This window comes from Rhinopithecus bieti, unplaced genomic scaffold (assembly GCF_001698545.2).
Source record: "Rhinopithecus bieti isolate Rb0 unplaced genomic scaffold, ASM169854v2 scaffold_27022, whole genome shotgun sequence".
In the NCBI taxonomy this organism is placed as follows: domain Eukaryota; kingdom Metazoa; phylum Chordata; class Mammalia; order Primates; family Cercopithecidae; genus Rhinopithecus; species Rhinopithecus bieti.
In genome coordinates, this window is record NW_016812251.1 from 235,777 (window position 1) to 249,536 (window position 13,760).

A 13,760-nucleotide genomic window follows, 5' to 3' on the forward strand; every position below is an offset into this window, starting at 1 on the left:
TTTTTTTGAGACAGAGTCTTGCTCTTGTCACCCAGGCTGGAGTGCAGTGGCACAATCTGGGCTCACTGCAACCTCCACCTCCCGAGTTCAAGCAATTCTTCTGCCTCAGCCTCCCAAGTAGCTGGGACCACAGGCATGTGCCACCACACCTGGCTAATTTTTGTATTTTTAGTAGAGACGGGGTTTTACCATATTGGCCAGGCTGATCTCAAACTCCTGACCTCAGGTGATCTGCCCACCTCGGCCTCCCAAAGTGCTAGGATTACAGGCATGAGCCACCACGCCCGACCTGTCAGGCACTATTATAAGCACTTTACTGGATGTTAATGTATTTAATCCTCAATCCAACCAACGTGGTGTCAATATTATCCTCATTTGACAGGTAAGGAAACAAACATAGGAAGGTTAAGTGACATCGTATGGTTACACAGCTACGCTGAGTCCCAATGTGCACTGGGGAGTTACAGGGGATGTGATTCGTAGCTCATCTACCTAACTCTAGCCCCTACTGCTGTCAACCACTGTCCTGGGCTGCCCCACGTCAGACATCTTCCTCCTCTTGGACACCAAATACAGACATACAGATAAAGCTGGCAACTCAGCTATTTCTGGGCTCAAATCCATTTCTTCTCCTATGTTTAAACTAAGTTGAAACCTCTCGGTCCTGCTTTTATTAGTCAAGTTGCGTGAAACAATTGCCAAGTTTGTCTGTTTCACCACTTTCCATTCAGGCCTCATGATCCTGCAGTTGGGCTGTAATCCTCATAAGGGCCGCTTCCACTAAGGCCAACAATAACCTACATGTTGCCAAATCAAGGGACATTTCTCAATAATAAGGAAAACAATTACTTGACCTTTTCTCAGATTTTACCCCTCCTTCTTTGAAATTCTTTCTTCGCAGACTTTTGTGACACCATTCTTTCCTGAGTTTCTCAATGTCTATCACTGACTCCTTCAGTAAACTCCCAGCCCATAACCAAGGTTTTGTCTCCTATTTTTTTTTTTTCTTCTTTGAGACAGAGTCTCACTGTCTCGCTCTATTGCCCAGGCCGGAGTGCAGTGGTGCAATTTCAGCTCACTACAACCTCCGCCTCCCAGGCTCAAGCGATTCTCCTGCCTCAGCCTCCCAAGTAGCTGGAACTACAGGTGTGCACCACCACACTAGGCTAATTTTTTTGTGTTTTTGTAGAGACAGGGTTTCGCCACGTTGGCCAGGCTGGTCTCGAACTCCTGAACTCAGGTGATCAGCACACCTCAGCCTCCCAAAGTGCTGGGATTACAGGCGTGAGCCACTGCCCCTGGCCTTTCCTCTTATGCTTTCTTCTTAGTTATCTCATTTACAGTTAGATAGTCTTAGTGTACAGTCTTACACCTGGACAGCCATAGGTAGGTAGGTAGGTAGGTAGGTAGGTAGGTAGGTAGGTAGATCAGATAGATAGATAGATAGATAGATAGATAGATAGACAGACAGACAGACAGACAGACATATACATAATATATGTGTGTGTCTTTCCTCTGGGTTCCAAGCTGAGGTAGCCAACATCTTCATATCATCTGAATGCCCATTACATACTTAAAGCTCATGTCCCAGGCAGAATTCATCTCTTCATAGCTCCCCACTCTGTTCCTCCTGTATGACTATTCTGCTGGTCATTAGAGCCAAAGTCTGGGAATCATCTTTAACTCCTTACTTCCTATCATAATTGTCACCACAACATCCCTACTCTATATAAATAACTCTTAGATTCATGTATTCGTCTCTATCTACACTGCCACCATCTTTATTTAGGATCCTAATGAATGTATCTGCCTCAGTTCTTCCAGTCATCTTTTTAAACTGCAAGTCAGTTTATATGTTTCCTGCTTTGCCCCATTGTCCAATTCACTCAGAAGTATACGCCAGTCTTCCTCTTCAAGATGATGCCTTTGATCACTCAATAATGATTTTCTGACACTCTACCTATATTAGTTACAAGGAAATAGCTCAAACTGGATTATGCAAAAAAAGATATAACATTGTGTCATGTTATACATCTCCACATACACATTCAAAATTCTGACTTATGTCAGCCTAGATAAACATCAACAGAAGTACATAATTATATGACCCTAGGGATAAATCTATTAAAAGACATAAGGACTTTGCGGAGAAAATTACTAAATTTTGGAAAGACACAGAAGATAGAGATGTAAACATGTTCATGAAAGAGAAGACTCAATATTCATAAGGATTTTAAATTTATCTGTGGGTTCAATGTGCTTCCTATTAAAATGCAATTTTCTTTTTATTTTGGAACTTGAAGCTGATTTTAAAGTAAGTGCAAATCTTTTTTGGAGTAGGGGAAACTTGAAGCTGCTTTTAAAGTAAGTGCAAGAATACCTAAGAATAATGAAAAGTCAATTTTAAGAAGAAAAATAAGCTGGGCGCAGTGGTTCACGCCTGTAATCCCAGCACTTTAGAAGGCTGAGGCAGGTGTATCACTTGAGGCCAGGAGTTCGAGACCAACCTGGCCAACATGGTGAAACCCTTTCTCTACTAAAAATACAAAAATTAGCCAGTCATGGTGGTACATGCCTGTGATCCCAGCTACTCAGGAGGCTGAGGCAGGAGAATTGCTTGAACCCGGGAGGCGGAGGTTGCAGTGAGTCGAGATTGTACCATTGCACTCTGGCTTGGGAGACAGAGCAAGACTGTCTCAAAATAATAATAATAATAATGAGAGAAAAATGTACAATATGGAATAGAGTTGATGTCCAGCCAGTATACACTTTGAGTGATCTCATTTACACTCAGATGTATCTTCAGCTACCCTTATATGAAGTCACAGACTCATGCCTGTATTTCCAGCACTCTGGGAGGCCAGGGCAGTAGGATCACTACAGCCTGAGTTCAGGACTGCAGTGATCTATGATTGGAGCATTGCACTGGAGCCTGGCCAACAGAGTGAGACCCTATCTCTTAAAAATTAAAAAATAAAAATAAGTCATTATAAAAGTGTAATTATCAAAACAGTTGGTATTGGTGCAGAAATAGACAAAAAGCCCCATAAAACAGAATGGGGAATCCAAAAAGAGGCTTATCCATATACAGAAACCTGAAAGTGCAGAGGTTATGTAACAAATTGGGAGACTTCAGATTCTTGTAGGAACATGGTAGAAACCTGGTTTTTCATCTTCCAACTGCTCTAAAAACCATAAAGAGCAACAAGGTGCATTTAAAACAAAAGGCACAAACTAGTGAAACAAGAAGAAAGAGCCTAAAGACTCCAAACTACCTGAATTTAATGCTAATCACTGGTTCAGGAAAATTCACTTTATTCAAATTTTCTTACATTTATTCAAATATGAGTAAAATACTACAGATATACATACAAGAAAAGATAAAATCATTTCAAAAATTAAGGCTGGCCGGGTGCAGTGGCTCACGCCTGTAAACCCAGAACTTTGGGAGGCCAAGGTGGGTGGATCACCTGAGGTCAGGAGTTTGAGACCAGCCTGGCCAACATAGTAAAACCCCAGCTCTACTAAATATACAAAAATTAGGTGGGCATGGTGGTGCACGCCTATAATCCCAGCTACTCAGGAGGCTGAGGCAAGAGAATCACTTGAACTTGGGAGGCGGAGGTTGCAGTGAGCCGAGATGCACCACTGCACTCCAGCCTGGGCAACAGAGTGAGACTCTGTCTCAGAAAATAAAATAAAAAGTATAGGCCGGACACGGTGGCTCACGCCTGTAATCCCAGCACTTTGGGAGGCCAAGGCAGGTGGATCACGAGGTCAGGAGATCGAGACCATCCTGGCTAACAAGGTGAAACCCTGTCTCTACTAAAAATACAAGAATTAGCCGGGCATGGTGGTGGGCGCCTATAGTCCCAGCTACTCAGGAGGCTGAGGCAGGAGAATAGCATGAACCCAGGAGGTGGAGCTTGCAGTGAGCTGAGATTGCACCACTGCACTCTAGCCTAGGCAACAGAGCTAGACTCTGTCTCAAAAAAAAAGGAAAAAAGAAAAAAATACACACACACACACACACACACACACACACACATATATATGAAGGCTACTTTCTCATAGTGATAGACTAGATAATTTGGAACAATCTTACCACTGGAGACAATGAGAAAAGCTTGAAGGCATTGGAATGGTAAAATATTATGAAACATTACTTGGATGAGATGTAAGAAAGACTAAAACCCTGAACAGTAAACCTAGCATTTGGGGGCATGTCTCTTCTGGGTGCAACTGCCAATTCCAAATAAGGCTGATAAAATGCTCTGAAGCACTTTTGACAACCTCACAGGGTTGGGGATTAGAAGTTGTAGTCCATTCCTTTTGATTCCAGGAGGTAGGAAAAAATAAGTAAATAAAATGAAAAATAAAGGTTTAATCCAGGGCCTACAAAAAGGACCCTGGAAAACTCTCCACTTTTTGGGTTGAGACCTCAAAAGACCAAACTCTATCAAGATAAACTGAAAACAGACCATTCATTGCAGAAACTGCTTAGATTTGAATCATCTGAATCACTAAAATTAGTTTGATTATCTCAGATTGCTAGAGCCCCTAGATGCCTTCCAGAAACAAATGTATATCCATTCTGTAGAAGGAAAATGTACCCCTAGACCTCCAATTATTTCTAAAAATATTTTTCAAACACAATGCCTATCATATAATCAGAAATAACCAGGCACATGAAGAGAATATTAAGGGAGTAATAACAATCAAGAATTTTACAAAATTAATGACAGGCAACAAACCACAGATCCAAGAGTCTCAGATAGCACCAAGCAGGATAAATGCCAAGTAATAATCTACATCTATACATTATTATATTCAAAACTGCAGAAAATCAAAGACAAAATATTGAAAGGAGTCAGAGAAAAATAACCCCTGCCTATAGGGGAACAAGGATAAGGATTACATTGGCCTTCTCTTCAGAAAACATGCAAGCAAGAAGAGAGTGAAGTGAAATATGTAAGAAAGAAAAAAAGGGGGGATAAACCCAGCAGCCTAGAATTCTGTTTCTGGCAAAATTATCCATCAGAAGTGAAGAAGAAATAGATTTTCTCAGACAAAGAGGACTTGAGAAAATTTATCACCAGTAGATCTGCCTTGCAAGAAAATTAAAGAAGTTATTTAAAGAGAGAGAAAATGATCTAGGGGCTATATGAAAAAACTTGGGGCTATAGGAAGAAAGGAGGAGCATTAGAGAAAGAGTAAATGAAGATAAAACATTTTATTTTTCTTAATCTGAAGTGATCTAACAAATAGCAGTTTGTTTGAAATAATAATACCAGCAATGTATTCAGTGATTACCTTACGAATAAGTGAAATACATGACAGCAATGTTATAAAGAATGAGGCTAGGCACAGTGGCTTATGCCTATAATCCCAGCACTTTGGGAGACTGAGGTGGGCGGATCACAAGGTCAGGAGTTTGAAACCAGCCTGGCCAACATGGTGAAACCCCATCTCTACTAAAAATACAAAAATTAGCTGGGCATGGTGGCATGCGCCTGTAATCCCAACTACTTGGGAGGCTGAGGCAGGAGAATCAAATCACTTGAACCCAGGAGGCAGAGGTTGCAGTGAGCCGAGATCACACCATTGCACTCCAGCCTGGGTGACCTTGTCAAAAAAAGAAGAAAAGAAAAAAGAAAAAAAAAAAAAAGAACGGGAGAGAGGAATTGGTAATCTCAATGCTTTGGAAGAACAAGATGGGGAGGATTGCTTGAGGCCAAGAGTTCAAGACCAGCCTGGGCAACATAGCAAGACCTGTATACTCTACAGAAAATAAAAATTAGCCCAGCTACTCAGAAGGCTGAGGCAGGAGGATTGTTTGAGCCTGGGAGGTGAGGCTGCAGTGAGCTATGATTGCACCAGTGCACTTTAGCCTGGGTGACAGAGAAAAACCCTGTCTCGAAAGAAAGAAAGAGAGAGGGGGATGAGAGAGAGAGAGAAGAAAAGTAAGAAAGAAGAATGAAAGAGAAGAATGGAAGAGAGAAAGAAAACAAAAGAAAAGAGGACTTGGATTACTTATAAATGTATAGTGTGAAATTTAGGGCAGCAACTAAAAATTTTTTTAAGAAGGCTTGAGTGCAGTGACTCACACCTGTAATCCCAGCACTTTGGGAAGCCAAGACAGGAGAATCACTTGAATCCAGGAGTTTGAGAGCAACCAGGGCAACATAGTGAGACCCCATCTCTACTAAAAAAAAAATTTAAAAATTAGCTAGGCATGGTGGTGCAGACTTGTAGTCCCAACTACTTAAGAGGCAAAAGGGGGAGAATCGATTGAGCCTGGGAGGTTGAGGCTACGGTGAGCCATGATTATGCCAGTGTACTCCAGCCTGAGGGACAGAGTGAGACCCTGTGCCCCCAAAAAAGTATAACTGCTATATTAAGAGAAAAGAGAAAATGGAATTATATTAAATGATCAGTTAAAACCGAAGAAGACAAAAAAAGAAAGAGAAATGAAAGAAATAGCAAGGGCAACTTTATCAATGGTCTAAACACACGAACTTTTAAAAAAAGGGCCAGGCACAGTGGCTTGTGCCTGTAATTCCAGCACTTTGGGAGGCCGAGGTGGGCAGACTGCTTGAGCCCAGGAGTTCAAGACCAGCCTGGGCAACATGGCAAAACCCCATCTCTATAAAAAGTACAAAAAGCCAGTGTGGTGGCACGTGCTTGTAGTCCCAGCTACTCCGGAGGCTGAGGCAGAGGCTGAGGCAGAGGCAGAGGCAGGAAGATCACCAGACCCCAGGAGGTCGAGGCTGCAGTGAGTTGTGATTGCGCCACTGAACTGCAGCCTGGGCGACAGAGAGACCCTGACTCTAATAATAATAATAATAATAATTTGAAAACGACCCAACTTCTGTTGTCTATAAGAAATCAACTTTAAATATGGACACAGATGGGTTAAAAGTAAAGGAATGGAGAAAGATGCATCATGCTAACACTAATCAAAAGAAGGCTGGCGGCTGAGCATGGTAGCCCATCTCTTTGGAAGGTCAAGGCAGGAGGATCACTTAAGGCCAGGAGTTTGAGACTAGCCTGGGCAATATAGTGAGACCCCCATCTCTATGAAAGAAAAAAGAAAGCTGTGTTAGTTTCAGATGGAGTCAGCTTCAGAGCAAGGAAAATTATCAAGGATAAAGAGGGCCAGGTGCGATGATTCATGCCTGTAACCCCTGCACTTTAGGAGGCCGAGGCAGGAGGATCACTTGAGACCAGCCTGGGCAATATGGTAAAATGCCATCTCTACAAAAAATACAAAAGTTAGCCAGGCGTGGTGGTATGTGCCTGTAGTCCCAGCTACTCAGAAGGGTGAGGCGAGAGGATCACTTGAACCTGAGAGTTCAAGGCTGCAGTGAGCCATGATTGCAACAACAGTGCACTTCAGCCTTGGTGACAGAGCAAGACCCTGTCTCAAAAAAAAAAAAAAAAAAAAAAAAAGGGCTATTACACAATGATAAAGAGATCAGTTCTTCAAGAAGACATAATCCTTTATGTGTATGCCCTACTATCAAAATACATAGGAGAGAAAAAAAACTGATAGAACTGCAAAAAGAAATACACAAATCTGCTCTTACAGTTGGAGTCTTTGACAGCCCTGTATTAGGAGTTAACAGATCCAGGAGAAAGACTGGTAGTGACATAGTTGAAGTGTACAGCAACATGAGTCAACTGGGTTTAAACATTCATTTCAAGTTCACATGGAATATTCACCAAGATAGACTGCATTTTTGGGCATAAAACACTCCTTAACATATTTAAAGAGCTTGAAATCATACAGTGTATGCCCTCAAATCACAAAAAATAATTAAGCAGAATTCAATAACAGAAATATAGCTTGAAAATACCCGAATATTTAAAGATTAACCAATACACTTTTTTTTTTTTTTGTATTTTTTTAGTAGAGACAGGGTTTCACCATATTGGCCAGGCTGGTCTTGAACTCCTGACCTTATGATCTGCCCGCCTTGGCCTCCCAAAGTGCTGGGATTACAGGCGTGAGCCACTGCGCCTGGGCATTTTCTTTTCTTTTTTTTTTTTTTTTTTTGGAGATGGAGTCTCACGCTGTCGCACAGGCTGGAGTGCGGTGGTGCGATCTTGGCTCACTGCAACCTCCGCCTCCCAGGTTCACGCGATTCTCCTGCCTCAGCCTCCGGAGTAGCTTATTAACCAATACACTTCTGAATAAGACATAGGCCAAAGAAAAGACTCAAAACTAGCCTGGGCAACATAGTGATACCCCATTTCTAAAAAATAAATAAATAATAAATTAGCTGGGTGTGGCACACACTTGTGGTCCCAGCTACTCGGGAAGCTGAGGTGGGAGGATCACTTGAGCCCAGGCAGTCAAGGCTGCAGTGAGCTACTGTGATGGTTAATATCGAGTGTCAACTTGATTGGATTGAAGGATGCAAAGTATTGTTCCTCTGTATGTCTGTGAGGATGTTGCCAAAGGAGATTAACAAGTCAGACCCATCCTCATTCCAATGGTCACAATCTAATCAGCTGCCAGTGCAGCTGGAATAAAGCAGGCAGAAGAAAGTGGAAGGACAGACTGGCTGAGTCTTCTGGTCTTCATCTTTCTTCTGTGCTGGATGCTTCCTGCCTTCAAACATCGGACTCCAAGTTCTTCAGCTTTTGGACTCTTGGACTTAAGTGGTTTGCGAGGGACTCTATGGCCATTGGCCACAGACTGAAGGCTGCACTGTCAGCTTCCCTCTTTTGAGGTTTTGGGACTCAGACTGGCTCCTTGCTCCTCAGGTTGCAGACGACCTATTGTAGGACTTCACCTTGTGATCGTGTGAGTCAATACTCCTTAATAAACTCCCTTTCATATATACATCTGTCCTATTAGTCCTGGCCCTCTAGAGAACTCTAACTAATACAGCAATGATCATGCCACTGCACTCTAGCCTGGGTGACAGAGTAAGACCCCACCTCAAAAAAGAAAAAAGAAAAGAAAAAGACTCGAGAAATTTTGAAAATATTTTAAACTAAATGAAAATGAAAAATACAACTTACCAAAATTTGTGGGATGTAGTAAAAGCAATGCTCTAAGAGAAACCTGTAGCATTGAATGTATATATTCCAAAGGGAGAAATATATGAAATCAATAATCAGCTTCCACCTTTGGAAACTAGACAAAGAAAATTAAATTTCAAATAAGGAGAGAAAATAAATAATAAAAATTAGCCACCCTGGCCTACATAGCAAGACTCCATCTCTACAAAAAAAATTTTTTAAAAAAATTACCCAGGTGTGGTGGTACGTGCTTATAATCCTCGCTTCTCAGGAGACTGAGGCAAGAGAATCACTTGAGCCCAGGAGGTGGAGGCTGCAGTGAGCCGGGATTGCACCACTGCACTTTAGCCTGGGTGACAAATTTGTGGGCATAGAATTGTTCATAATATTCCTTTATTATCCCCCTTTTTTTTTTTTTGTTTTAGATGGAGTCATTACCTCTGTCACCCAGGCTGGAGTGCAGTGTCACGATCTTGGCTCACTGAACCTTTGCCTCCCAGGTTCAAGCGATTTTCCTCCTGCCTCAGCCTCTTAAGTAGCTGGGATTACAGGCACCCGTCACCATGCCCCACTAATTTTTGTATTTTTAGTAGAGATGGGGTTTTTCCATGTTGGCCAGGCCGGTCTCGAATGCTTGACCTCAAGTGATCTGGCTGCTTCGGCCTCCCAAAGTGCTGAGATTACAGGCATGAGCCACTACGCCCAGGCTCCATTATTATCTTGTTGATGCTCATGGAATCAATAGTGATGGCCTATCTCTATTTTGTTGTTGTTGTTGTTGTTGTTGTTGTTTTGTTTTGTTTTGAGACTGGGGCTCATTCTGTCCAGGCTGGAGTGTAGTGGCACAATCACGGCTCACTGCAGCTTTGACCAACCCAGACTCAGCTCATCCTCCCACCAAAGCCTCCCAAGTAGCTGGCACTACAAACATGTGCCACCAAGCCCAGCCAATTTTTATATTTTGTAGAGACAGGATTTCCCCATGTTGCCCAGGCTGGTCTTGAACTCCTGGACTCAAGCAATTGCCTGCCTCAGCCTCCCAAAATACTGGGGTTACAGGAGTGAGCCCCATCTCTAATTTTTGACATTAATAATTTGTGTCTTATTTTTTTCTTGGTTAGCCTGGCTAGGGGTTTGTTAATTTTATTATCTTTTCAAAGAACCAGCTGTTGATTTTGTTGATTTTTTTCTCTTTGTTTTCAATTTCACTGATTTCTGTTCTAATTTTTAAAGTTCTGGAGATATTGGAGTGGTCTGAACTTTATAAGATCTTGAGGCTAACAAATCAACTCTTCCTACCAAGACAGAGCCCAAATAGAGGAGAAACTGCTGGCAGTAGAATCCAAATAGAACTTGGCAGAGACAATAAGGGAAAAACAAAAGAGAGAAGGTCCAGATAGAAGTAGGTGGAGTAGCAGAGGATGCCTGTCTCCGGAGTCAAAGATCATATTTGTATCACCTATTTTAAGAAAGGTAAAGAAAACTCTAAACCTTTGAAGCTAGAAAAGCTATTCTTGGCTGGGCGTGGTGGCTCATGCCTGAAATCCCAGCACGTTGGGAGGCCAAAGCGGGCAGATCACTTAAGGTCAGGAGTTCGAGACCAGCCTGGTCAACATGGTCAAAAAAGAAAAATTAGCTGAGTGTGGTGGCGGGCGCCTGTAATCCCAGCTACTCAACAGGCTGAGGCAGGAGAATCGCTTGAACCTGGGAGATGGAGGTTACAGCGAGCCGAGATCGCGCCACTGCACTCCAGCCTGGGTGACAGAGCGAGACTCCATCACAAAAAAAAAAAAAAAGAAAGAAAGAAAAGAAAAAGGCTATTCTTCCTATTGCCCTTTCTAAACAGAACAACTCATTGCACTTAAAAATGAGCAATTAGGTCAGGCGCAGTGGCTCACCCCTGTAATCCCAGCACTTCGGGAGGCCAAGGCAGGTGGATCACCTGAGGTCAGGAGTTCAAGACCAGCTTGGCCAACATGGCAAAATCCCATCTCCACTAAAAATACAAAATTAGCCAGGTGTATAGTAGCGTGTGCCTGTAATCCCAGCTACTTGGGGGGCTGAGGCAGGAGAATCACTTGAACCTGGGAGGCGGAGGTTGCAGTGAGCCGAGATCATGCCACTGCACTCCAGCCTGGGTGACAAGAGCGAAACTCCATCTCAAAAAAAAAAAAAAAAAGCAATTAAAACTACTCAATTGAAGTCCATACATAAAAGAGGAGGATAGGGAATAATACCATAATGTCCCTATTGCCAATGAAAGCATGACAGAATGATTTACCCTTAAAACAAAAGAAAACCATTAAGAAAAGAAAAGGGACTATGAAAAACAAATATAAGAATTAGAAAAATTCAAAATGTGATGATTGGAAAAAATAAGATGTTTAAAAGTGAGGTTACAGAATGCAGGAGGGAAGTAGAATAAATGAAAAGTTATTTCAGAAATAAAGTCTATTCTAGAAGTTTCACAACTCTAGAAAAAATTCAAAAATGACAATGGATAATACCTTTGGACAAACAGAAGATTAAATGGAGGTGATCTGCCCTCTTTGGCCTCCTGAAGTGTTGGGATTACAGGTGTGAGCCACCACGCCTGGCCATGGAGGATTTAAAAAAAAAAAAAATTAAAGAAGAAAGAGATGAAAAGGTTTTGGGAGAAAGTGATTTAAAAAAAAAAAAAATACACACACACACACACAAAATAGGCAGAAGATCTAACATATGTATGATAGGATTTCCTGAAGAGGAAAGGGAAAGCAACAGAACAGAACATATACTAAAACTATACTTTCATACTTTTTTTTTTTTTGAGAGGGAGTCTTGTAGTCTTGTTCTGTTACTCAGGCTGGAGGGCAGTGGCGTAATCTTGGCTCACTGCAGCCTCTGCCTCCTGAATTCAAGCAATTCTCCTACCTCAGCCTCCCAAGTAGCTGGGATTACAGGCGCCCACCACCACGCCCGGCTAATTTTTGTATTTTTAGTGGAGGCGGCGTTTCACCATATTGGCCAAGCTGGTCTTGAACTCCTGACGTCAAGTGATCCACCCGCCTTGGCCTCCCAAAGAGCTGGGATTACAGGCAAGAGCCACCGTGCCCGGCCTAACAGTTTTGTTTTGTTTTGTTTTGTTTTTTTCCTGAAATAAAAAGGCTTCAAACTACGGGTTGAATAGACACACGTACCTGGGGAGAACAAACCCGGAATGGCCAACACCTGAAGAGATGACAACATGTTCAGTGCCAGTGCTGGGGCCATGTTATGCAAATGAACCAAAGATGACCTCTGTATATTGGCCCTATGTTGTTTACTTCTTCAGAGCAGACTGAGACCCATTAGCTCAAAAGCCCATTGGCACCAAACTCAAATTTTTACATATCCAACTATTTTAAATTTAGCCCAAATAGAATGGCCTTCAGCATTGTTGTGATTTAGGCTGAGATAGCTAGACCTTTATAATCCTGTATTAATCAGTCATTGAATTTGGACTGCCCTGGGAAGGGGCATGACCTTGAGGCAAACTCTGAAGGGGACAGCACTCCCCTAAACTATAACAACACATTGTTCACTGAAGGGTTGGGGGAAGGGAGGTTCTAACCATCACATCACAATGGCAGCACATCACACCACATGGGAGAAAGAAAATAACTGAGGAAACAATGTCTGCCAATCCTCTAGAATTGAGGGAAAACATAAATGTGCAGATTTAGAAAGCACAAGGCATTTTAAGCAATTAAACACATCCTTGTAAAAGTGAAGATTGCCAAAAGAAATCAAAAGATCTTAAGAGCAGTCAGGGAAACACTAACTACCTGCAAACTGACTGCCAGTTGATGTCTCATAAGCAAAAATGGAAACCAAAGTATGGTGAAATAATATCTTCAAAGTGAAAGTAAGAGAAAATAATTGTAATTATATATTTACTAAGTTATTATTCAAGATGTGACTCGAAATAAAGAATTTCCAGATAAGCAAAGCAGAGCTTATCACCAACAGTCTCTTGACTAAAGGAACTTCTAGAGCAGTAATTCTTAACCTTGCTTCCACACACATTGGATTCAACAAGGGAGCTTTAAAACATGCTGATGCCTGAGTCCCACCCCAGCGATTCTGATTCAACTAGTCTAGGCTATGGATGTAACAAGGCCCCTTCTCCCACCTGCCATCAAGGTGTCATCAGAGAATGTCAAACGAGGAACTAGGACTTGTATACCCACCCAGCATTAACAGATACGCCTCTTATGGGTTCAGTGGAGACCACATGGGACTCTTCTCCCTTCTTGATAGAGTAGCATCATAGGAGTCTCTAATTGGAAGCTTTCACTCCCGCCCAGCAGTAATGAGGCCACTTTCCCTTTCATTCGAGGTGGTTTCAGCAGAGACCTAGTAGGAAACCTTAACTTCCACCTTTATCTCACAATAACAAGGTAGTGTCCTTGTTTCCTCACTAGTTGGGGGTCAAAGAAGGCCTGCTAAACATGTTTAAATTAGATATAACATTTAAATAAGATCCAGAGTCTCATAATAAAATACCCAAAATGTTCGGGAATCAATTGAAAATCTCTCATTATACTAAGAATTGAGAAACTCTCAACTTTAATGAGAAAAGTCAATCAATAAGCATCAACACTTATTAGAGATGTTGACACACATATTAGAATTATCTGTCAAGAATTTTTAAGCAGCCATCATGAAATGCATCATAAGCAATTGCAAACACACTTGAAACAAAT